A 25,568-nucleotide genomic window follows, 5' to 3' on the forward strand; every position below is an offset into this window, starting at 1 on the left:
TTATCTCTTTTTTTCAACCAAAAATGCTTTTCTCTGATTAGGGGGTACTTGAGTTAAAAAATGTTCATGGGGGTACATCACTGAAAAAAGGTTGAGAACCACTGAATTAAAGTACAGTGTTTTATTTCCTATATTCAAACACATATTTATTATTCAAACTGCGTGTAATGTTACAGTGGCCAAACATTGTTAAATAAAACATCTGCCTTTTTTTATTGACTACGTAGGCCTACAGCGCTACTGTATTTTAATGTTGGTCATTACAGTGGTACGTGTCCTTTTTTTTTTTTTTTGTCATGAAAAAGGGATATTTTTGTCATGAAAAAGGGAGTTTTTTGTGCTTGGTGCACTAATTTTAAGTGTATATTGTGTTTTTTATGTTGATTTAATTAAAAAAAAAAAAAAAAAAAAAGTATCTTTTTTTTTTTTTTTTTTTTATAAAAATTTATAAAAAATTATTCTGCGGCCCGGTACCAATCGGTCCACGGCCCGGTACCGGTGGTTGGCGACCACTGAAATAAGTTATATTTCATATAGTGAGATGAGTGAGATTATCTTGAATATGAATGGATGGATGACATAAATTCAGAATGTTGATCATGGTTCTACTTCTTTGTACTTTGTAAACACTTTAAGTTTGAAGAGTTTCTTAACGTGGATTAAATCAGTACATTGTTTGATTAATTTGCTTAATCCATTCCATAATATAATTCCACATACTGATATACGGAAGGTCTTAAGTGTTGTACGTGCGTATAGGGCTGGGCAATATATCGATATACACGATATATCGCAGGTTTGTCTCTGTGCGATGTACAACATTACTATATCGTTATATTCGAGTATACGTTCTCACGCAGTTGCTTTTAGCTGCGGGCATTACATTACAGGCTCTTCTCGCTCCTTTCTGTCTCCTTTTCACAGACAACAAGCGCACCTTATTACATACGTCACATACTGTCACGTCATACGTCACATACATATACGCCCTCGCGGAGCAGAGAGGTAGCAGCATGGGTAACGTTAGCTGTGATGTTAGCAGAGCTGTGCGAGTGGTATTACGAGAGAAAGAAGATGTAAATGATGGAAGAATTAATTCCGAAGAAAAACAGCAGGCGGTGGTTTGGCTTCAAGTGGGAAAATGTTGAACAGACAACCGTAATTTGTCAAGTGTGGGGCAACAGCGTTACTACAAAAAGAAGGATTACTGCTAAAATGTAGCATTATTTGAAAAGTCACTTGCTGGAGAATGAAGAATGCTTACTCCACATGTTAACATCTCCGTTCGGTGCTACACGGCCACACCATCAAAATGCAGAGACAAACATTTCCAGATCAACACCATATGAAAAAAAAGTCAACAACAAAAGGAGATAATGTCTGTAGTAACCTACTGTACCACATAGTGAAGGACGAACACTATTTGATTTCCTATTATGCAGCTCGTTTTTATTTGACACTTAAAATGTCTCTGACAATCTTGCAGTTTCTGTTTTGGAAATGACATGAACGTTTGTGCCATTGCTTAATAACTGTTTAATAAATACAGTTTTTGTCAATTGACATAGTTGTGATTTCTTTCTCTGAATGAAAGTTTAAAATGAGCATATATTAATGCAGTATGAACAAGAATGTTTTAATGTAGACACATAGAACAAGCACGTTGTGAAAACGTACAAAACACAAATAATCCTCTGGAAAAAACACTTCAAGTTTGTTGAAAATTCTGAGGAAATTGGTGCAGTTTCAAAAACACAATAAGTTTAGACATGGTCTCAGTTTATCTACAAAGCCAGGATTAAACTTTAAGTCACAGTCTTTCTGGGATTGGACAAAAAAACAACATGTGAACTCTTCGAGGTATCAAACACTTCCTTTGTCATGTCCACGTATTAATCCAGAGCTAACTCAACAAACCGTAAGAATCGGAGGTAAAACTATCCAAAAGGGTTAAGTTTTCTCACTATATTTTCATACCTCAGTTGGTGCCTGTCGTAGCGGTAATCCTAGAACCCGTTGGTGGACACCTTATTTCACCGGTTTGGTCCATGTCCCGCCTATAATGGCTCTGATATTCCGAAGGATTTTGGGTGTATAGAAAGAAGTTTTATCCATCTATTATTATTATCAATGTTATTATTATCCAAAAAGGACGACAACAAGGCATCTTGCAATGGTAAAAGTTGATTTTTAAGACAAAAAATGATTTTCAAGGTAAAAGTTGATTATCCGAGTACACAAGATATTACCGTCTATTCTTAAAGGCCTACTGAAATAAGATTTTCTTATTCAAACGGGGATAGCAGGTCCATTCTATGTGTCATACTTGATCATTTCACAATATTGACATATTTTTGCTGAAAGGATTTAGTAGAGAACATCCATGATAAAGTTCGCAACTTTTGGTGCTGACAAAAAGCCTTGCCTCTACCGGAAGTCGCAGACGATGACGTCACATGTTGATGGCTCCTCACATATTCACATTGATTTTAATGGGAGCCTCCAACAAAAAGTGTTATGCGGACCGAGAAAACGACAATTTCCCCATTAATTTGAGCGAGGATGAAAGATTCGTGTTTGAGGATATTGAGAGTGACGGACTAGAAAAAAAAAAAAAGGTGATTGCATTGGGACGGATTCAGATGTTTTTAGACACACTTACTAGGGCTAATTCTGAAAAATCCCTTATCTTTCTATTGTGTTGCTAGTGTTTTAGTGAGTTTAACAGTACCTGATAGTCGGAGGTGTGTTTCCACGGGTGTCTTGACGCCAATGTCTCAGGGGAGTCGACGGCAGCTATGGACGGCACAAGCTCAGCTGATCTCCGGCAAAAAGCGACTTTTTACCACAATTTTCTCATCGAAACCTGCTGGTTGACATTCCGTCGTGATTCATGTTCGCTGATCCATAGGAAAGTTTCACCTCCAGGAATTTTAAACAAGGAATAACCGTGTGTTTGTGTGGCTAAAGGCTAAAGCTTCCCAACTCCATCTTTCTACTTTGACTTCTCAAATATTAATTGAACAAATTGCTAAATATTCAGCATTACAGATGTCGAAAATACTGTGTAATTATGCGGTTAAAGCAGACGACTTTTACCTGTGTGTGTGTGCAGCGCTCATATTTCTTAAAAACTTGTGACGTCTTGCGTACACGTCAACATTACACAATGTTTAAGACGAAACTCCCGGGAAATTTAAAATTGCAATTTAGTAAACTAAAAAGGCCGTATTGGCATGTGTTGCAATGTTAATATTTCATCATTGATATATAAACTATCAGACTGCGTGCTGGGTAGTAGTGGCTTTCAGTAGGCTTTTAAAACCCACACAAAGACATTATTGGGGAGTAAGGGTGCCAAATAACGACATAAAACAGCAGCTTTTAAGTTTCAACGCTTTACTTTGTACCTCTTGCTATTCCTAACAGAATTGCTATTGTGACATCCAGTGGACACATTTAGAACAGCAGTTTATTTCATTAAAAAAAAAAAGGCAACTCATTTTAATACTTGGCAAACTCGTCACGATGGCCGGATAAAACCTGTTGGCGGGCCTGATCCGGCCCACGGGCCGTACGTTTGACACCCCTGATTTAGAACATGTTTTGCTTTATTCATTATTGACGTGTTACTTGATACTTTATGTTGTATATTTTTTAAGATGACATTTCCAGTTCAGTGTTAATTTACAAAAGGGGATAACCATTTGGTTTCATGTGGCTGATGAGCAAATGTTTAGTCTTTGCAGCACCTACAGTTTCCACTGGCGACGCACACGCAGACACACATCTGCGTGGAAGCGTTGCAAACATATACCATATAATTGCATTCTTAACAAAAACACAAACCATACGTTTTCCCACAATCTGGATCAGAAAAAGTATGAAGTTATTACCAACAGTGAGTGACGTATATACTTACTCGTCGGTGTCTTCGCGCCCCAAACCCAGCTTTTTCGAACACCGCTTCGTTTAAGACACGCCCGCTGAGGTACTTTCTTGACAGTTAACGTATTATTCCTTAAAATGACATTACTGACATGTTTGGTGATCAAATGTAATGTGTGATGTGAAGACGCTGAGAGCGGAGTGGTGTTTACTTCCGTGTTTTTCTTAACTTCCGCTATGACGTCACATGTGTGGCCGCGTGTATTGCAGAGCATACATTTTTTTTTTATTATTAATTTACACCAGTGGTTCTTAACGTTGTTGGAGGTAATGAACCCCACCAGTTTCATATGCAAATTCATCGAACCCTTCTTTAGTGAAAAATAAAATGTTAGTTTTTTTTCAAATTCAAGACAAAGTTATATGTTTTTGGTAACACTTTACTATGGGGAAAATATTCTAAGTAACAAATACTTAAAGGCCTACTGAAACCCACTACTACCCACCACGCAGTCTGATAGTTTATATATCAATGATGAAATATTAACATTGCAACACATGCCAATACGGCCTTTTTAGTTTACTAAATTACAATTTTAAATTTCCCGGGAGTTTCGTCTTGAAAACGTTGTGTAATGATGACGTGTACGCAAGACGTCACGGGTTTTAAGGAAATATGAGCGCTGCACACACACACAGCTAAATGGCGTCTGCTTTAACGGCATAATTACACAGTATTTTGGAGATCTGTGTACCACGACGTTTTATCATACTACTTCCGCGCGAAATTTGGAATTTCAATTTAGTAAACTAAAGCGGCCGTATTGGCATGTGTTGCAATTTTAATATTTCATCATTGATATATAAACTATCAGACTGCGTGGTCGGTAGTAGTGGGTTTCAGTAGGCCTTTAAAGGTTGGTGTTTGAACTCGACAGGCAATCTCCTCTCAAGGATACGGCTATAACTTTTGCATTCCAAAGTCCCAATTAGGGCCTCCCTCCTACGAAAAGTGATCCAATTCACCCGTGAATATCAAACTAAGGGGCATTATCTTGGCCCTGCGATGAGGTGGCGAGTTGTCCAGGGTGTACGCCGATTGTAGCTGAGATAGGCCCCAGTGCCCCCCGCAACCCCAAAGGGAATAAGCGTTAGAAAATTGGATGGATGGATGGATGGGGCCTTATCTTATCATGTGCTCAAACTGAAATACCACTGTGTACTCAAACATGCAGGTTTGCTTTCTCCAAGATGAATATGAGCATTCACATTATGTAGAACATAAAATGAGTTAATTAAAACACTTCAACTCGTATAGCGCTTTTCTACCTTCAAGGTACTCAAAGCACATTGATCCTATTTCCAAATTCACCCATGTCATGATCCTTGGTCCGGATCATGTTTTTGTGTTTCCTGTTAGTTTTGGGCTTCTTTCGTTCCTGTTTGTGCACCTCCTGTGTTTGTTTTGTTTGCCATGGTTGCTCTTTATGTTCACCTGTCTCTGATTAATGTTTGGCCGCTCACCTCCTACCCGACCACTAATCAAAGGCACTATTTAAGCCTGCTTTTGCCAGTCGGTCGGGCTGGCGTCATTGTTCGATTCATGCCGTGTCCACGTACGTTTTGTTACCTTGCCAAGTAAGTCTTGCTAGTGTCATTCCACAGTTCCCTGAGTGTTCCAGGCCAGAGTTTATGCTAAGTATTTAGCTTCAAGTGCGTTTGGCACCTTCCTCTTTCGCCTTGTTTTTTCCATTTTTTCTACCTCTTTGAGTTTTTTCTCAAGATTAAATCACGTTTTTACCTGAACGCTTTGTCCGGATTGGTCTGTCTGCATTCCTGGGAGAACGACCCCGCATAAAGATGCGACCCAAACGTGACAACCCATTCACACAGGCGCTAATAACCACGACCCGTCAGGAGCAAAGGTGAAGTGTCTTGCTCAAGGACACAACAAATGTGACTAAGTTGGCAGAAGCCGGGGATCGAACCAGGATCCCTCAGGTTGCCGGCATGTGCCGTACATTTCCACTGCACCTCAATTGTCAGGGTAATTAAATGGAATGTATTGAAATAAGGCTGATGGGAGAGGTATATGTTCACTCTGGCAATTCAATGAAAAGAACATATTTTAATTAAGTGCAAGTAAGTGAACTGTAATTATCTAATATGAAACTGCAGCTTTTATTGATCTGCGTCTCTGGGATGTAGACATTTTGTAATTAAAAAAAGAGGATTTAGTAAATGTATTTAGTTTAAAGTAGCGATGTGAGATGACTTATAGTCTACAAGGGAGGCAGGATATATTGGGAATTAAAAAGAGTATTCTGGGAAGTTTCCTATCATGATATCTGCTTCAGCCTGTTCCCTTCTCTTAAGAAACCAGCAGTAGGAGACAATGGAACAGTATTAGAGATTAGGGCTGACATATAGAGGTGGCACTCGCGTTGTCCTCTGTGTAATGCTGCAAAGATGCTGCACAGTTTATTTTCACGCGAGTGGCATTTTGCAAATTATTATGGTCTATTGATCTGATTTAAATAACTTGCCATAAACATCCCTCTCTTAACTGTTCCAAGGAAACTCAGAACTACGGCTCCAAAATGAAAATAGTGTTGTTGTTGCTCCCCGCAATAGACTACTGTCGTGTTATTAAGGTACGGAAATATATTTTGCTTCTAAATCAAGTCTTTGTGGTCATGAGGAACACATGTGGGACCTGAAACACTCCATAGGATATTTAATCAGTGCTAATGTAAGAGAGGTATCAGAATAATAGTTTGACTTGAAGAGCACATTTTTCTGCAATTTAATAACAGCAAGGTGTTATCTTAATATACCAAAGTACACAGTTGGTTTCAAATTAAATCTGATAAAATTGGAAATCATACAATGCATTGAAAGCAAAAGTAAATAAATGATAAATGGGTTGTACTTGTATAGCGCTTTTCTACCTTCAAGGTACTCGAAGCGCTTTGACACTACTTCCACATTTACCCATTCACACACACATTTACACACTGATGGAGGGAGCTGCCATGCAAGGCGCTAACCAGCACCTATCAGGAGCAAGGGTGAAGTGTCTTGCTCAGGACACAACAGACATGACAAGGTTGGTAAGGGGTGGGGATTGAACCAGGGACCCTCAGGTTGCGTACAGCCACTCTACCACTGCGCCACGCCGTCCCAAGTAATTGACAGCAATCACTAAATACACACAATAAAACAAGACTGCAATTTGTGGGATCGTTAACTTAGGTGAGTATAGCACAATTTGTACACAGCGAATACACGCCCAATGCAACAAATCTTTTTTCTTTAATTTCTGAGATCCATTAATTGGAAAATTAATGTGCATCCATCCCACAAAATAACTTCAGCAAGTGAAAAATAAATAAATTAAAAGAGAGAGAGACGGAGTGAGAGCCAGAGAACGCCACTCTGATTGGCTGATTTCGGGGTATGGGTTGTAATCTGTATCACAATGACACGCTGACAGGCTGTTACCACCTGGGTCATACAGAGCTTATGCCACAGGCACAGTGCATGGAACCTTTCGCACCTGCTCAAAAGAACTGATCCCAGGTCATATTTGGACAAAAGCCACAAGAACTGATCTCAGGTCAGATGTGGACAATGGCCACAAGAACTGATCTCAGGTCAGATGTGCACCTGCCCAAAAAAACTGATCCCAGGTCAGATGTGCAGCTGGCCAAAATAACTGATCCCAGGTCAGATGTGGACATGGGCCACAAGAACTGATCCCAGGTCAGATGTGGACATGGGCCACAAGAACTGATCTCAAGTAAGATGTGCACCTGCGCATATTAACTGAGCTCAGGTCAGATGTGCATCTGCCTATAATAACTGATCCCAGGTCAGACGTGCACCTGCCCATAATAACTGATCGTAGGTCAGACGTGCACCCGCCCAAAAGAACTGATCCCAGGTCAGCTGTTCTCCTGCCCACAATAACTGATCCCAGGTCAGATGTTCTGCTGCTCACAAGAACTGATCTTAGGTCAGACGTGCACCTTCCCAAAAGAACTGATCCCAGGTCAGACGTGCACCTGCTTATATTAACTGATCCCTGGTCACATGTGGACAATGGCCACAAGAACTGATCCCAGGTCAGATGTGGACATGGGCCACAAGAACTGATCTCAGGTAAGATGTGCACCTGCGCATATTAACTGATCCCAGGTCAGATGTTCTCCTGCTCACAAGAACTGATTCCAGGTCAGATAAGCAGCTGCTCACAATAACTGATCCCAGGTCAGATGTGCACCTGCCCACAATAACTGATCCCAGGTCAGATGTTTTCCTGCTCACAAGAACGGATCCCAGGTCATATGTGGACATGGGCCACAATAACTGATCCGAGGTCAGATGTGCACCTGCCCATAATAACGGATCCCAGGTCAGATGTGCACCTGCCCATAACAACTGATCCCAGGTCATATGTGGAAATGGGCCACAATAACTGATCCCAGGTCAGATTTGCACCTGCCCATAATAACTGATCCCAGGTCAGATGTGCACCTGCCCATAATAACTGATCACAGGTCATATTTGGACATGGGCGACAATAACTGATCCCAGGTTAGATGTGCACCTGCCCACAATAACTGATCCCAGGTCAGATGTTCACCTGCCCTTAATAACTGATCCCAGGTCAGATGTGCACCTGCCCATAATAACTGATTCCAGGTCATATGTGGACATGGGCTACAAAAACTGATCTTAGGTCAGATGTGCATCTGCCCATAATAACTGAGCTGATGTCAGAAGTCCGTGCCTTCCAGAGGAAGCTGGAGCTATTCAAAAGTGACATATAGGTAACTAATTTGTTGTTATTATTTTCTACCACCCCCTATTTTCTTCCACTTGATAATTCATACCAATTTTTAAGCATTGTTCCTAATATATATTTAAACTGTGTATCTACAGGAGGAACTGCTCCACTTCCCCAAACTTCTGGAACTGACCAAAGAAGAGGGAGATCATCAGTGCCATTTGGAATTCTTGGAAAAACTCATTGCAAATTTCAAAACTTGCTTTGATGGCTTCATTTTGGGAAAACAAGTCCTGCTGTTCATTGAGAACCCATTCCTGATCAGAAATGTGAGTGCGTTCTCTGCAGAAGCAAAACAAGTCTTCCCATGGGCCAGAGCTGCTTCACTGCAGACTGAGCTCATTGACCGCCAAAAAAGTGTCGCACTGAAAGAGGCTCAGTGTGATGCCATCACCTTCTGGTCAAAGCTGGTCATTTCTTCCAATGACCAATGAACACTTGGATCTGTGTCTCCGCCAGGCCATCACACCTTTTGGGGCAAAGTTCAAAGTCTTGGCTTCAACCCCAAGAGCCCAATTCTCCCATTGAGCAGCTGTGTTTTACACAATGGGGATGTACTGTACCATAGTTATATTTGCACATGAATAACATGTGTTCAGGTCATTTGTTTACCAGGGATAGGAGGGTTGTGTTTAAAAGTATTTATTATTTGTTAAAACTGAACGTTTTATTTAAGTTCTCATTTATTTTTGTTTCAAAGAAAATATTTCATGTATTTTATTGGATATTTATTTTATTTTTGGTCATTTTAAGAAAATATTAAACTACTACTTAAATCCTGCTACTATATAAGCTTGACCGATAACAAACGGACCCAGCCTGATTTAAAATAACATTTGTGGACCTACAAGATTTGTACTTGAGGACCCCTGCTGTATGAAATGTTTAATTCAGTCTTTAAAAATCCTCCCTACAGAGTTTAAAAGGATGCAGAAAATAAAGAAGAGTCATTAATTCGCCTGAAAATAATTAACGTATTCAGTCTAATCATGAAACCGTTTGCTTTTGGTGTTCTCGGATACACTACATTATTCAATATTTTCGAGCAGCTTCAAAAAGTTGAAGAGTTCAAAATACTTTTCAACTAATGCAAAACCATGTCCGTCTGGGCAAACTATCATTTTCAAATGTGTAATCCTATTTGCTCTATTTCACAATCCGTCACACTGAGTCAACACAACCAAGGGTGTTTTTATATGCATCATGCAAATCACCAACTCATTACTGTCTGCTGCCAATGGGATCTGTAGACTAATCTCTCAAGCCCTCCCACTTCTCGCCGGTGATAGATGGAACACATTCCTGATTAAAGTCACATTCCTATCTTGGCGAGGGAGTATTGAGGCTGAGTAGACTCCAGTATATCTTCTTCCGCAATGATTGCGTATAGGAAGTGAAAACTGTTGCATTATTCCGTTGAATTTGCAGTCTGAAACTTTTCCAGATTTGTAATGCATCTGTGTCTTGGCCTTGATTACACCATCTTTGACTATCTTGTTTGATCCTAACTTGCTATCAGCCTCCTCCACACACTCTGTGATCAGGGTCACTGTCTTATGCCACTAATTGTAGGGAAGCCATATACAACCAGCAGTTTCCTGCAGATTCCACGGTTGCGAGAAGGAGATGGAGAAGCAAACGGAGTGTCGAGGGATGACTGTACGTAATTATTGGAAGTGATTAAAGACGGGAGTGGGAGGGTTGTCTGAGCTGCATGCGCTGTGGTTTCAAATAAAATCAAGTCTAATTGAAGTCAATTTTACCCATTACACAGAATGTCCACATGAGACACAACATCATAGCCCACTTGTCTATTTGTGTAAGTCAGCCATTTGGTGCTGAAATAGTTTGAGACCATTGAGGCATTAACTCCAGATGGTTGTGTTGTGGTAATTGGAACCAAGACAAGTCAGTAAATTGAAGGGGTTTACACACAGCTGACTTGAGAGGGAAAAGGTAGACAGTTTCAAGTTGGAGTTGTGTGCCACAAACCATTAAATGATAATAAATGGGTTGCACTTGTATAGCGCTTTTCTACCTTTAAGGTACTCAAAGCGCTTTGACACTACTTCCACATTTACCCATTCACACACACATTCACACACTGATGGAGGGAGCTGCCATGCAAGGCGCTAACCAGCACCCATCAGGAGCAAGGGTGAAGTGTCTTGCTCAGGACACAACGGATGTGACGAGGTTGGTACTAGGTGGGGATTGAACCAGGGACGCTCTAGTTGCGCATGGCCACCCTTCCACTGTGCCACGCCGTCCCTCATTGACAAACTGTTGAGTGGATAAACTGACACTGAACAGAGAAAAATAGAATAGCAACAAAAAACATGCTTATTGTTTGAATTGTATTTGAATGAATGGAATAAATATTTGAGCCTCGAGCAAAATGTGACTTGGTGAAGAAACCGAGAGTTCAGCTCTTTCTTGCAGTTGAACAACAAGTTTTCACACATCTGAAGATGTCATGACGCGGAGTCGGACCCGCGTTTCCTCGGCAGCTGGATCTGCGGACGCATCCTCTGACAGAGCGCTAAAACGTTCCTCCGCTGACAGCGTGCTCACACACGTCCCCACTTGTGCTGAGCACAGCATGCCCACTAGGGATGCGCGGATAGGCAAATATATCATCCGCATCATAAGAATTCGTCATCCACCCGAACCAAAATTTTACAGCCCGCTGATATACATCAGAGGTTGGCCACCTTTACCACTCACAGAGCTATTTAAACCTGTTTCACAGAGTAATGAAGTCAATTGGGGCCGCTAATGATCTTTCATCTATTTTATAGCGCTCATCCAGATGACAACAATATGGGTATACTGTGAAGCCATGCCTTAGACACCTTCAACAACATGTATAAACCAATTGTTGGTCTAGCAACATGTTGTGTGCACCTTTCGCAATCACATGTATGAGATTGAAAGGCATACTGGGTGATACAGAGTACACTGATGGTTTTTGATATAAACAACTTTAACACTTATTAATATGCGCCACGCTGTGAAGCCACACAATACAAGATTGACAAACACATTTCGGGAGAACATCCTCACAGTAACACAACATAAACGCAACACAACTAATACCCATAATCCTTTGTATTCATGACACATCCTGAATATATCTTGCACCCCCGCGCCCCCGACCCCGCCCACCTTACCGACGCACGGGGGGTGTAAAATAAAATAAAATAGTCAGGAAGTGTCATGAACACAAATGATTATGGGTATTTGTTGTGTTGCATTTATAATGTGTTACTGTGAGGGTGTTCTCCCGAAATGTGTTTGTCGTTCTTAATTGGTGTGGCTTCACAGCGTGGCACATATTACTAAGAGTGTTAAAAATTTTTATGTGACAACCATTAGTGTACTCTGTGTCACCCAGTATCCCTTGCAGTCGTGTGCGTGTTGCCGTGGAAGCCACACACAACATTATGCTGGACTGACAAGCAGATCGTACATGTTGTAGAAGGTGACAAAGTCGGTGGCTTCATAGCACGCCCTAATACTTATTATCTGGGTGACTATCGGCAGTTATTCAAAGGAATGTTAGTATCTCCTGTTGACTTCTCAGCTTTATGACACGGGTCGTAGATGGCTCATTGAATGGCAAAGGATACCGATCCCAGACCATGTATATCAAATATCTCCGGTTGGTCCAACCGCCACCCGCCCGACTCTAATTAAAATCTATTTTTTCGTCATGTCAACCGCCCGACCCGCGGGTAACCGCGGACTCCGTGGATGAGACCGCAAACGGCGCATCTCTAATGCCCACGCACCAACAAGCCTGCACACAATCAGTAATCAAAACACCTGGACTTGACGAGAGGGAGCGGCGTAAAAGACCAGTGAAGCCAGGAGACCTTCGCCAGAACGTAGCCAATCTCCCTTGAGTAAAAGCATCACGTCTGGCACCCCTCCCTTGTTCTTTGCTTGCCTTCTTGTGCTCTTCCTCGACCCCGACTTGATGTCTTTTGTGTTAACCACAGTGTCTTCTGTGATCGTGTCCTGCCTCACGACCTCCTCCTGGATCTTTGCTTGCCCTCCCCGATCCCTGACCACTGCTTGGAACCCGACATCCTTGCCTCCCTGTTGACTGCCTCTTTGTCTTCCCCCTTGGATTCGACGAAAGGAACATCCAACACGCACAGACAACACCCTCTGGTAAATTCGACATTGTTATTTTCACACATCGTCCGCATTCATTCTCCAGTGGTAGCATACACACCCCACACAAGTGGGGTGAAGTGAATTATATTTATATAGCGCTTTTCTCTGGTGACTCAAACCGCTTTTACATGGTAAACCCAATATCTAAGTTACATTCAAACCAGTGTGGGTGGCACTGGGAGCCGGTGGGTAAAGTGTCTTGCTCAAGGACACAATGGCAGTGACTATGTTGGCAGAAGCGGGGATCGAACCTGCAACCCTCAAGTTGCTGGCACGGCCACTTTACCAAACGAGCTATACCGCCCCACATTTATCAAAGGTTTTAATAAACCTTCTAAAACGGCAGTTCTGTCCTGGTGTTGCCTCCTTCCCTTTACCTAGTACATAACAGAGGAAGTATTTTGTTTCCTGAACTAAATCCCGAAGCCCGATTTTCAATGAGATTAAGGTGACTCCATTCAAGGGCTGAGTGTCACCCCCGAGACCGGTAGGTCGTGAGTTCAAACCCCGGCCAAGTCATACCAAAGACTATAAAAATGGGACCTATTACCAACGTTCCCTCTGAGGTACGCACTTGCACACTGCTCATGCATCCTCTGCGCACGGCAAATTTAGGTTGCATACAAAATCGAACAAAAAGATAAGTGCATAACAGTGTGCACGTCTGCCGTCGCTCATATGTGCGCCACTGAATGCTCAAGGAGTTTTTACCCTCTAAATTGGAAGCAAAATTGCCCATTACCTCCCTGCTTGGAACTCAGCATTAAGGGTTGGAATTGGGGGTTAACTCACCAAAATGATTCCCGACCACAGCCACTGCTGCTGATCACTGCTCCCATCACCTCCCAGGGGGTGGAACAAGGGGATGGGTCAAATGCAGAGGGTAATTTCACCACACCTAGTGTGTGTGTGACTATCAGTGAGACTTTAACTTTCATGTGCTATGTCTCAAGCCACACCTATGTTGCCTGTGTTGCTGTTTGGTTTTCGGTCATAGTTATGCTGGAAAACTCATCAATAAACTATCTTGGTCCAAGACATGCACCGTCACGTATTGATTGATTGATAGAGGAGTTCATGTATCCCTTTTTTCAGTGATGTACCCCCTGTGAACATTTTTGAAATTCAAGTACCCTTTAATCAGAGCAAAGCATTTTTGGTTGATAACGAAGAAAAATACAGCACTATGTCATCAGTTTCTGATTTATTAAATTGTATGACAATGCAAAATATTGCTCATTTGTAGTGGTCTTTCTTGAACTATTTGAAAACAAAGATGTAAAAATAACTAAAAAACGTGTTGATAAATAAACAAAGTGATTCAATTATAAATAAAGATTTCTACACATAGAAGTAATCCTCAACTTCAAAGTGCCCTCTTTGGGGATTGTAATTGATTCATGAACTTAGTTCTAAACATTTCTTCACAACAAAAGACATCTTTACCATCAATATTTATGGAACATGTCCACAAAAAATCTAGCTGTCAACACTGAATATTGCATTGTTGCATTTCTTTTCACAGTTTATGAACTTAATATTCATATTTTTTTGAGGTATTATTCAATAAATATATTTATAAAGGATTTTTGAATTGTTGCTATTTCTATAGAGTATATATTTTTTAAATCTCACGTACCCCTTGGCATACCTTCAAGTACCCCCAGGGGTACGCATACCCCCATTTGAGAACCACAGCCTTAAAGTACCAGTAGAGTGGAAAAACAAGTTGACTTTATATGCTTATTTGTGTTTCATTGTTTCCTTCAAACCATAACCAATTGTATGTACGATCCGCAAAGTATGTGAAAATACCGTCTAAAATGTCACAAAATGCCAGCCCTTTTGTATATTCCGCTCCAACACCTTTGTTAATTTCTGTAGATTCTACATTACTGGAGTGACGCATCTGCACTCCGACCATATTATCAGATTAGTCATGCGGGAAATACACAAAAAATAATGGAAAGAGATGAGCTGTTGATCATTCATAATTCTTATGTAAGACAAGATCACAGATGCATGTTTTTTTGTGTGAATTCCAAATCATAAATAGCAAAAAAGCTTAGTTTACAGAATGAGGGTCACTTCACTTCTGGTGGTGGTTCCTTGTTTGGTGTTGGCTTCTCTTGATTTTGTTCCATTGCCTGCATGTCTCGCTGAGTGCTCGTTTCCCTCACCTGTCCTGATTGGCAGCCCGGCACACCTGGTTGCAGTTGCCAATCAGGCTGCTATTCATGCCTGTTCCTCAGTGCCCAAGGATTGACTGTTAGGGACCCTTTGCTGGATGCATGACTTCTTCTCTTTGTTTGAGTAAAATAAAAACTCTTACCTCGTTCTCCTGCATCCTGCATCTTGGGTTCCTCAAAATTATACTATATCTAAAAACATCCAGAAACTGCGAACAATATTCCATTAACCGTATTTTTCGGACTTTAAGTCGCAATTTTTTTCATAGTTTGGCCGCGGGTGCGACTTATACTCAGGAGCGACTTATGTGTGAAATTATTGACACATTACCGTAAAATATCAAATAATATTATTTATCTCATTCACATAACAGACTAGACCAGGGGTCGGCAACCCGAGGCTCCAGAGCCGCATGCGGCTCTTTGGCCACTCTGATGTGGCTCAGCTGCGCAATCGCCGACCCCCCCGATTGTTACGGGAGGATTTCGGTTCTGAGAGCCTCTTCCGGGGGTCAACATTCTTAGATTTTCACTCGGACAACAATATTGAGGGTGTGTCGTGATGGTTTTACTTTTAGCGTCCTCTAAATTTTGACGCGTTTCACAAAAAATTAAGAAGACAATGGGAGCCGCAACCATTCTCACGAATATCTGCTGGTGGTCACCTATATAACAGTAATAAGGGCGTGCCATGAAGCCATTGCCTTTGACGCCCTCTACAACATGTACAGACATCTTGCCAGTCCAGTAACATGTTGTATGTGGCTTCCGCAGATACACGTACACGACTGCAAGGCATACTGGGTGACACAGAGTACACTGAAGGTTGTGATATAAACAACTTTAACACTCTTAATAATGTGCACCACACTGTGAACCCACACCAAGCAAGACTGACAATAACGTTTCTGGAGAACATCCTCACAGTAACACATTATAAACGCAGCATAACAATTACCCAGAATGCCATGCATCCATGATACTTTCAGACCCCTGCGCCCCCAACCCCGCCCACCTCAACCGATGCACGGAAGGGGAGGTTAGGGAGGAGCGGGTTTTGGTGCTAGCGCGGTGTATAATATAGCCTGAAAAAATCATGGATGCATAGCATTCTTGGTAATTATTATGTTGCGTTTATAATGTGTTACAGTGCGGATGTTCTCCAGAAATGTGTTGGTCATTCTTGTTTGGTGTGGGTTCACAGTGTGGTGCATATTAGTAAGAGTGTTAAAATTGTTTATATCACAACCTTCAGTGTACTCTGTCACCCAGTATGCCTTGCAGTCGTGTACGTGTATCTGCGGAAGCCACATACAACATGCTACTGTACTGGCAAGATGTCTGTACATGTTGTAGAAGGCGTCAAAGGCAATGGCTTCATGGCACGCCCTTATTACTGTTATATGGGTGACCACCAGCAGATATTCGAGAGAATGATTGCGGCTCCCATTGTCTTCTTTAATTTGTGAAACGGGTCAAAATTGCTCTTTCAGTGGTAAAGGTTGCTGACCCCTGGACTAGACGTATAAGGTTTCATGGGATTTATCGATTAGGAGTGACAAATCTTTTGGTAAACGTAGAGTATGTTCCATATGTTATAGTTATTTGAATGACTCTTACCATAATATGGTACGTCAAAATAACAGGCACCTTCTCAGTTGGTTATTTATGCGTCATATAACGTACACTTATTCAGCCTGTTGTTCACTATTCTTTATTTATTTTAAATTGCCTTTCAAATGTCTATTCTTGGTGTTGGATTTTATCAAATAAATTTCCCCAAAAATTCGACTTATACTCCAGTGTGTCTTGTATATGTTTTTTTCCTTCTTTATTATGCATTTTCGGCAAGTGCGACTTATACTCCGGAGCGACTTATACTCCGAAAAATAAGGTACATGTCTTGACCTGAAAATTTACCAAAATATAAGTGACATTACAAACACTAAGGTAGACAAACAATTTTAGCGGTGCATTGATAGCAGCGAGCTAATTCCAGCTTGAGTGCTCCCCTTTGGAATTATCTTTATTGTCATTGCGCAAGTACGACAAAATGGGTGAGTGCATGGAATTTACCCCTGTATATGTGCGGGCGCTTGGATCCAAGGAACGTGGAAATGTGTTTGAACTATCTTTCGTGGGAGTACAATTTTTAAACAAAATAATGCAATGTTTGTTGTATTTTGACATTCAACATACCATATTTTCTTGAATTGCCGCAGGCATACAGTATGCGCCTGCCTTGAATTACTGCCAGGTCAAACTCGCTTTGCAAAATAATTAGCGCATGCTTAGTATTACAGCCTTGTCAAACTTGTGACGTCACGAGTGACACTTCCCCTGTCATCATTTTCAAAATGGAGGAGGCTGATTTCAATTCCGGTAATTTGAAATCGCATAAAGGGAAGAAGATTTAGAGCTATTCAGCAGGATTCAAGGTCCAAGCTTACATCACACTCAAATTTTTACTGCATGCCTTTGGTAAGTGCCGGAGTGAGAAGAGGTTTTTAAAATAATTAGCGCATGTTTACTTTTACCGCATGCCTTTGGTAAGCGCAGGAGTGAGAAGAGGTTTTAAATTAATTAGCGCCTCAGCGGCAATTCAAGGAAATACGCTTTACACTAAAAACGGTCAATTGTATCATTTATTAGGTTTTAGTTTTATGTGAAGATGTTAAAATCGGGTCATATACTTTCATTTCGGAAGATAGCTGCTTTAAAGCCTTGTCAAACATCTTCTTACATGGCATTTTCTACGTAGTCATAGCTGCCAAATAGCCATGTCGATCATCCACTTTTGACATCATCTACTCGGACGCTTGCTTGATTTAATTGCATGGCAAGATGGGATCCACTCTATAATAATGTATCTTATAAGTTTAAGCACAATATTTTCATCCCAATTTGTGCGATGTAGTTAACAAATGCATTTAAAAAAAAGTCACATTATATTGAAATTGTACAGTGGGGCAAAAAAGTATTTAGTCAGCCACCGATTGTGAAAGTTCTCCCACTTAAAATGATGACAGAGGTCTGTAATTTTCATCATAGGTACACTTCAACTGTGAGAGACAGAATGTGAAAAAAAAATCCAGGAACTCACATTGTAGGAATTTTAAAGAATTTATTTGTAAATTATGGTGGAAAATAAGTATTTGGTCAACCATTCAAAGCTCTCACTGATGGAAGGAGGTTTTGGCTCAAAATCTCACGATACCTCGCCCCATTCATTCTTTCCTTAACACGGATAAATCGTGCTGTCCCCTTAGCAGAAAAGCAGCCCCAAAGCATGATGTTTCCACCCCCATGCTTCACAGTAGCTGTGGTGTTCTTGGGATGCAACTCAGTATTCTTCTTCCTCCAAACACGAAATTTCAAAATTGCAATTTAGTAAACTAAAAAGGCCCTATTGGCATGTGTTGCAATGTTAATATTTCATCATTGATTTATAAACTATCAGACTGCGTGGTGGATAGTAGTGGGTTTCAGTAGGCCTTTAAGTCGGCTTTTCCTAGCCTTAATGCACCTTTAGCACCTTCCTGAGGGCAGCAGGTCAAACAGGTCAGAGAGCTGTTATTGCTGTTGCTTTGGATTTGTTGAGGCAGCAGTAGATGTAGATCCATCAGAGAGGGGAGAGGACGGTCGATGATCTTATGAGCCGCATTTAAAACTCTACAGCCTCTCCCTCCCAGTATGTGCAGCTGCCGTGCCATACTGTGATGAAGTAGATCTGCAGGCTCTCTGTGGATGAACGGTAGAAGGTCAGCATCAGGTTGGAATTGAGGTTATGCTTTCTGGGCACTCTCAGAGCGCGTAGGTGCTGCTGAGCCTTCTTGATAGGAAAAACCCACTTTTCTCATTGTCTCAAATCTTCCATCTACAAAAGGATTTGTTGCAACCTCAGCACTGAAATGATGGACGGGATTCAGTAAAAACAGGTTTGTGTTACTCAAATTCATAACAATGGTTGTAAATGATGAAGAAGATGGGGGGGCATATGCATGTTGGACAAGGTCAATAGGAGGGGTCACCAACCTTTTTGAAACCAGGAGCTACTTCTTGGGTACTGATTAATGCGAAATGCTACCAGTTTGATACACACTTAAATAAATTGCCAGAAATAGCCAATATGCTCAATTTACCTTTAATAAATACATCTATATATATATATATATATATATATATATATATATATATATATATATATATATATATATATATATATATATATATATATATATATATACATATATATATTAAAAAAATGCTACCAGTTTGATACACACTTAAATAAATTGCCAGAAATAGCCAATATGCTCAATTTACCTTTAATAAATACATCTATATATATATATATATATATATATATATATATATATATATATATATATATATATATATATATACATATATATATTTAAAAAATGGGTATTTCTGTCTGTCATTCCTTTTACGGAAGGTTTTTTGTAGGGAATAAATGATGAAAAAAAAAAATTAATTGGACGGTTTAAAAGAGGAGAAAACATGAAAAAAATGAAAATTAAATTTTGAAACATAGTTTATCTTTAATTTCAACTCTTTAAAATTCAAAATTCAACGGAAAAATATGAAGAGAATACAAGCTAATTTGAATCTTTTTGAAAAAATTAAATAAATAATTTATGGAACATCATTAGTAATTTTTCCTCATTAAGATTAATTTTACAATTTTGATGACATGTTTTAAATAGTTTAAAATCCAATCTGCACTTTGTTAGAATATATAACAAATTGGACCAAGCTATATTTCTAACAAAGACAAATCATTATTTCTTCTAGATTTTCCAGAACAAAAATTTTAAAAGTAATTCAAAAGACTTTGAAATAAGATTTAAATTTGATTCTACAGATTTTTTTTATATTTGCCAGAATAATTTTTTTGAATTTTAATCATAATAAGTTTGAAGAAATATTTCACAAATATTCTTCGTCGAAAAAACAGAAGCTAAAATGAAGAATTAAATTAAAATGTATTTATTATTATTTACAATAAAAAAAAAACTTGAACATTGATTTAAATTGTCAGGAAAGAAGAGGAAGGAAATTAAAAGGTAAAAAGGTATATGTGTTTAAAAATCCTAAAATCATTTTTAAGGTTGTATTTTTTCTCTAAAATTGTCTTTCTGAATGTTTTAAGAAGCAAAGTAAAAAAATAAATGAATTTATATAACAAGTGGAGACCAAGTCTTTGAAATATTTTCTTTGATTTTCAAATCCTATTTGAGTTTTGTCTCTCTTAGAATTAAGAATGTCGCGCAAAGCGAGACCAGCTTGCTAGTAAATAAATACAATAAAAAAAATAGAGGCAGCTCACTGGTAAGTGCTGCTATTGGAGCTATTTTTAGAACAGGCCAGTGGGCTACTCATCTGGTCCTTACGGGCTACCTGGTGCTCGTGGGCACCGCGTTGGTGACCCCTGGTCTATAGCAATATCAAACACGCATTTAAAGCTGCACCCCACCCCCACCCCCACCCTGGCTCCTCAGATCATTTATCTGCGTATGCGATGCATATGCAAAAGTGCAATATATTTATCTGTACGGTAATCTTTTTATTTATATCTGCACCTTATTGCTTTTTTATCCTGCACTACCATGAGCTAATGCAACAAAATGTCGTTCTTATCTGTACTGTAAAGTTCAAATTCGAATGACAATAAAAAGGAAGTATAGTCCAGTCTAGTCTAGAATACTGCCACGGCCCGAACGAACTTGATGCTTTCTTTTGTGCGCTGCGCTGGGCGCACCTCCAAGAGCTCGTCAGGCGCGTGCCATTCTGGCTGCAGTAAGCAGCTGCAATCAATCGCCAGCAATCAACGCACCTGTCGCTGATGAGACGACCTGCCTTCTTAAACCAGCACAACCTGCTACCCAAGGCCAGAACACAGCCACCTGTCCTGTACAGTAAGCCGAACCTAGCAAGCTCTATGCACTCTTTCCCGCTCTGTTTTTCTCCCCTGTCGTGTTCATTTGTCTCGGGTCCTCCTTGTCATCTTCCAGCAGTGTACCTCCATTACCGCGACACGAGCAGTGTTTCTCATCTCCCCGAATACCATCTGCTTCCCTGGCTGCCTCTTGGATCTCGAGCTTCCGCATGGACACGGACTTTGACGCCTCTCTCCTCCCCTCGACCTCACGTCTGCTCACTGACCTCCGAGCCAGCTTCGCCCCTCTTGGACTTACGCCTCACGCTCAACACTACCGGCAACCTACTCAGTGGCCTAGTGGTTAGAGTGTCCGCCCTGAGATCGGTAGGTTGTGGGTTCAAACCCCGTTCGAGTCATACCAAAACTATACAAAAATGGGACCCGTCGCCTCCCTGCTTGGCACTCAGCAGCAAGGGTTGGAATTGGGGGTTAAATCACCATAAATGATTCCCTCACTTCCCAGGCGGGGGGATGAAGGGGATGGGTCAAATGCAGAGGACAAATTTCACCACACTTAGTGTGTGTGTGACAATCATTGGTACTTTAACTTTAACACTCATCTTATTAGTGATTCCTAGAGCTCAAAAAAAGTCTGCGGGCTATAGAGCGTTTTCCGTTCAGGCTCCAGTACTCTGGAATGCCCTCCCGGTAACAGTTCGAGATGCTACCTCAGTAGAAGCATTTAAGTCTCATCTTAAAACTCATCTGTATACTCTAGCCTTTAAATAGACCTCCTTTTTAGACCAGTTGATCTGCCGCTTCTTTTCTTTCTCCGATGTCCCCCCCTCCCTTGTGGAGGGGGTCCGGTCCGATGACCATGGATGAAGTACTGACTGTCCAGAGTCGAGACCCAGGATGGACCGCTCGTCGGGACCCAGGATGGACCGCTCGCCTGTATCGGTTGGGGACATCTCTACGCTGCTGATCCGCTTGAGATGGTTTCCTGTGGACGGGACTCTCACTGCTGTCTTGGAGCCACTATGGATTGAACTTTCACAGTATCATGTTAGACCCGCTCGACATCCATTGCTTTCGGTCCCCTAGAGGGGGGGGGTTGCCCACATCTGAGGTCCTCTCCAAGGTTTCTCATAGTCAGCATTGTCACTGGCGTCCCACTGAATGTGAATTCTCCCTGCCCACTGGGTGTGAGTTTTCCTTGCCCTTTTGTGGGTTCTTCCGAGGATGTTGTAGTCGTAATGATTTGTGCAGTCCTTTGAGACATTTGTGATTTGGGGCTATATAAATAAACATTGATTGATTGATTGATCAGATAATTGCTACACGAAGTCCCTCCCATACACACCCTTTTGGCTAAGTCACTCTCCATTCCCATGTTCCATCCATCCATTTTCTACCGCGTATTCCCTTTTGGGGTCGCGGGGGGGGCTGGCGCCTATCTCAGCTACAATCGGGCGGAAGGCGGGGTACACCCTGGACAAGTCGCCACCTCATCGCAGGGCCAACACAGATAGACAGACAACATTCACACTCACATTCACACACTAGGGCCAATTTAGTGTTGCCAATCAACCTATCCCCAGGTGCATGTCTTTGGAAGTGGGAGGAAGCCGGAGTACCCGGAGGGAACCCACGCATTCACGGGGAGAACATGCAAACTCCACACAGAAAGATCCCGAGCCTGGATTTGAACCCAGGACTGCAGGACCTTCGTATTGTGAGGCAGACGCACTAACCCTTCTGCCACCGTGAAGCCCCCATTCCCATGTTAATTATTATTATTATTTCTCATTTATTTATACATACATATATATATAAATAAACATAGAGCTAAAACGACGTCCCTCCTGTCTGTGCAGTCTTCATCCCCTGTACACATGTAACAAATACAGCGACAGAAGACCAAAGGATAATTTACAATGGAGTGGCAACTTGCTTTCTGTTTTCCAACAAGCACTTCAATAAATGAGACTATAACCTACAGACATATTTTAAGTGAAGTGAATTATATTTATATAGCGCTTTTCTCAAGTGACTCAAAGCACTTTACATAGTGACACCCAATATCTAAGTTACATTTAAACCAGTGTGGGTGGCACTGGGAGCAGGTGGGTAAAGTGTCTTGCCCAAGGACACAACGGCAGTAACTAGGATGGCACACGCGGGAATCGAACCTGCAACCCTCAAGTTGCTGGCACGGCCACTCAACCAACCGAGCTATGCTATGTATTTATTTGTGTGTAGTGGGACAATGCATATTCATCATCATAGAGCAACAATGTAAATATGCCAGGGTTGGCACAATAGCTAATTTTCCTCCGTTGAACTAAGGCAGGTTAATACCGTAAATATTTAACAGGTCATGATACAAAAGAATACACAAACCACAAGACATTACAAGCATGCCATAAGCACAGACCATGGACAAAAAAAACAACAACAACAAACAAAACAAAAAAGTGAATAATGATCTATTTGTGTGCAGAAGCAGAAGGAAAATGTTTTCAAATGAAAAACTCTTACTTCATCTGCCTGCCAATTTGTGCCTGCAAGTGTCCTCAAGCAGTGTTTTCAACCACTGTGCCGCGGCACACTAGTGTGCCATGAGATACAGTCTGTTGTGCCGTGGGAGATTATCTAATTTCACGTATTTGGGTTGAAAATAGTTTTTGCAAACTAGTAATCATAGTCTGCAAATGATGTGTTGTTGTTGAGTGTCGGTGCTGTCTAGAGCTCGGCAGAGTAACTGTGTAATATCAGTAGGTGGCAGCCGGTAGATAATTGCTTTGTAGATGTTGAGAACAGCGGGAGGCAGCGTTCAGGTAAAAAGGTGTCTAATGCTTAAACCAAAAATAAACAAAAGCTGAGTGCTCTTAAGAAAAGGCATTGAAGTTTAGGGAAGGCTATGCAGAACGAAACTAAAACTGAACCGGCTACAAAGTAAACAAAAACAGAATGCTGGATGACAGCAAAGACTTACTGTGGAGCAAAGACGTCGTCCACAATATACATCCGAACATGACATGACAATCAACAATGATAAATACAACTGAAATATTCTTGATCTATAAAACAAAGTAGATGCTGGAAATATCGCTCAAAGGAAGACATGAAACTGCTACAGGAAAATACAAAAAAAGACAGAAAAAGCCACCAAAATAGGAGCGCAAGACAGTAACTAAAACAGTACACACAGGAAAACAGCAAAAAACTCAACTGTCAACCTTGTTTTGTTTTTTAATGATTTCTGCTGGCGGTGAGCCTCCGGATTTTTTCAATGAAAAAATGCACCTTAACTCAAAAAAGTTTGAAAAACACTGTCCTAAAGGACGTGTCGTACATTTTAAAAGGTCCGACAACAGCTTCCACTTGGCCCTCATCATTTGAAGTCCACAGAGAATGAATTAAAGGAAAAAGCATTATTAGACAAAAATATTTATCGATAGATAGGCTCCAGCACCCCCCTTCCCTCACAACACAGAAAGGGACAAGCGGTAGAAAAAATGGATGTATGGATGGAACCAAAAATATAAAAGTACTCCAGGAAAACAAGATGGAATACTTGATTGAAATGTTTGGTCTGAGAGAGCCCATTTTAATAAAGAGCAGATCACAAAGATTTTATAAAGTCAAGGTTTTTGTCACTAAATGAGTGTTAGTTTATAGCCCACACGAAATGATGAATGATATACAAAAAAGTTTGTTGAAAAATCATTTTAAGATTTTTCAAAAACTCCTTTTTGAACTGGGGTGGCATAAAAAGTGAATTATACAAACCCCGTCTCCATTTTGAGATTATGTTTAACTTAAAAATTACTTTGTGTACAAACCTCGTTTCCATATGAGTTGGGAAATTGTGTTAGATGTAAATATAAACGGAATACATCCATCCATCATCCATCATCTTCCGCTTATCCGAGGTCGGGTCGCGGGGGCAACAGCCTAAGCAGGGAAACCCAGACTTCCCTCTCCCCAGCCACTTCGTCTAACTCTTCCCGGGGGATCCCGAGGCGTTCCCAGGCCAGCCGGGAGACATAGTCTTCCCAACGTGTCCTGGGTCTTCCCCGTGGCCTCCTACTGGTTGGACGTGCCCTAAACACCTCCCTAGGGAGGCGTTCGGGTGGCATCCTGACCAGACGCCCGAACCACCTCATCTGGCTCCTCTCGATGTGAAGGAGCAGCGGCTTTACTTTGAGTTCCTCCCGGATGACAGAGCTTCTCACCCTATCTCTAAGGGAGAGCCCCGCCACACGGCGGAGGAAACTCATTTCGGCCGCTTGTACCCGTGATCTTATCCTTTCGGTCATGACCCAAAGCTCATGACCATAGGTGAGGATGGGAACGTAGATCGACCGGTAAATTGAGAGCTTTGCCTTCCGGCTCAGCTCCTTCTTCACCACAACGGATCGGTACAACGTCCGCATTACTGAAGACGCCGCACCGATCCGCCTGTCGATCTCACGATCCACTCTTCCCTCACTCGTGAACAAGACTCCTAGGTACTTGAACTCCTCCACTTGGGGCAGGGTCT

General features: G+C 41.2%; 1 protein-coding gene across 5 annotated transcripts in view; it reads right to left on the reverse strand.

Annotated features, from left to right (window-relative positions):
* trim44 (tripartite motif containing 44) overlaps window positions 1-4,118 on the reverse strand; it is a 201,163-nt gene extending 197,045 nt beyond the window's left edge. For all 5 annotated transcript variants that reach the window (XM_061917629.1, XM_061917626.1, XM_061917628.1 and 2 more), the window contains exon 1: window positions 3,923-4,118. The gene's annotated coding sequence lies outside the window, so the exon portion shown is untranslated. The remainder of the gene's footprint in view (window positions 1-3,922) is intronic.
* Window positions 4,119-25,568: the final 21,450 nt, after the last annotated feature.

Source organism: Nerophis ophidion, linkage group LG12, assembly GCF_033978795.1.
Source record: "Nerophis ophidion isolate RoL-2023_Sa linkage group LG12, RoL_Noph_v1.0, whole genome shotgun sequence".
Classification (NCBI taxonomy): Eukaryota; Metazoa; Chordata; class Actinopteri; order Syngnathiformes; family Syngnathidae; genus Nerophis; species Nerophis ophidion.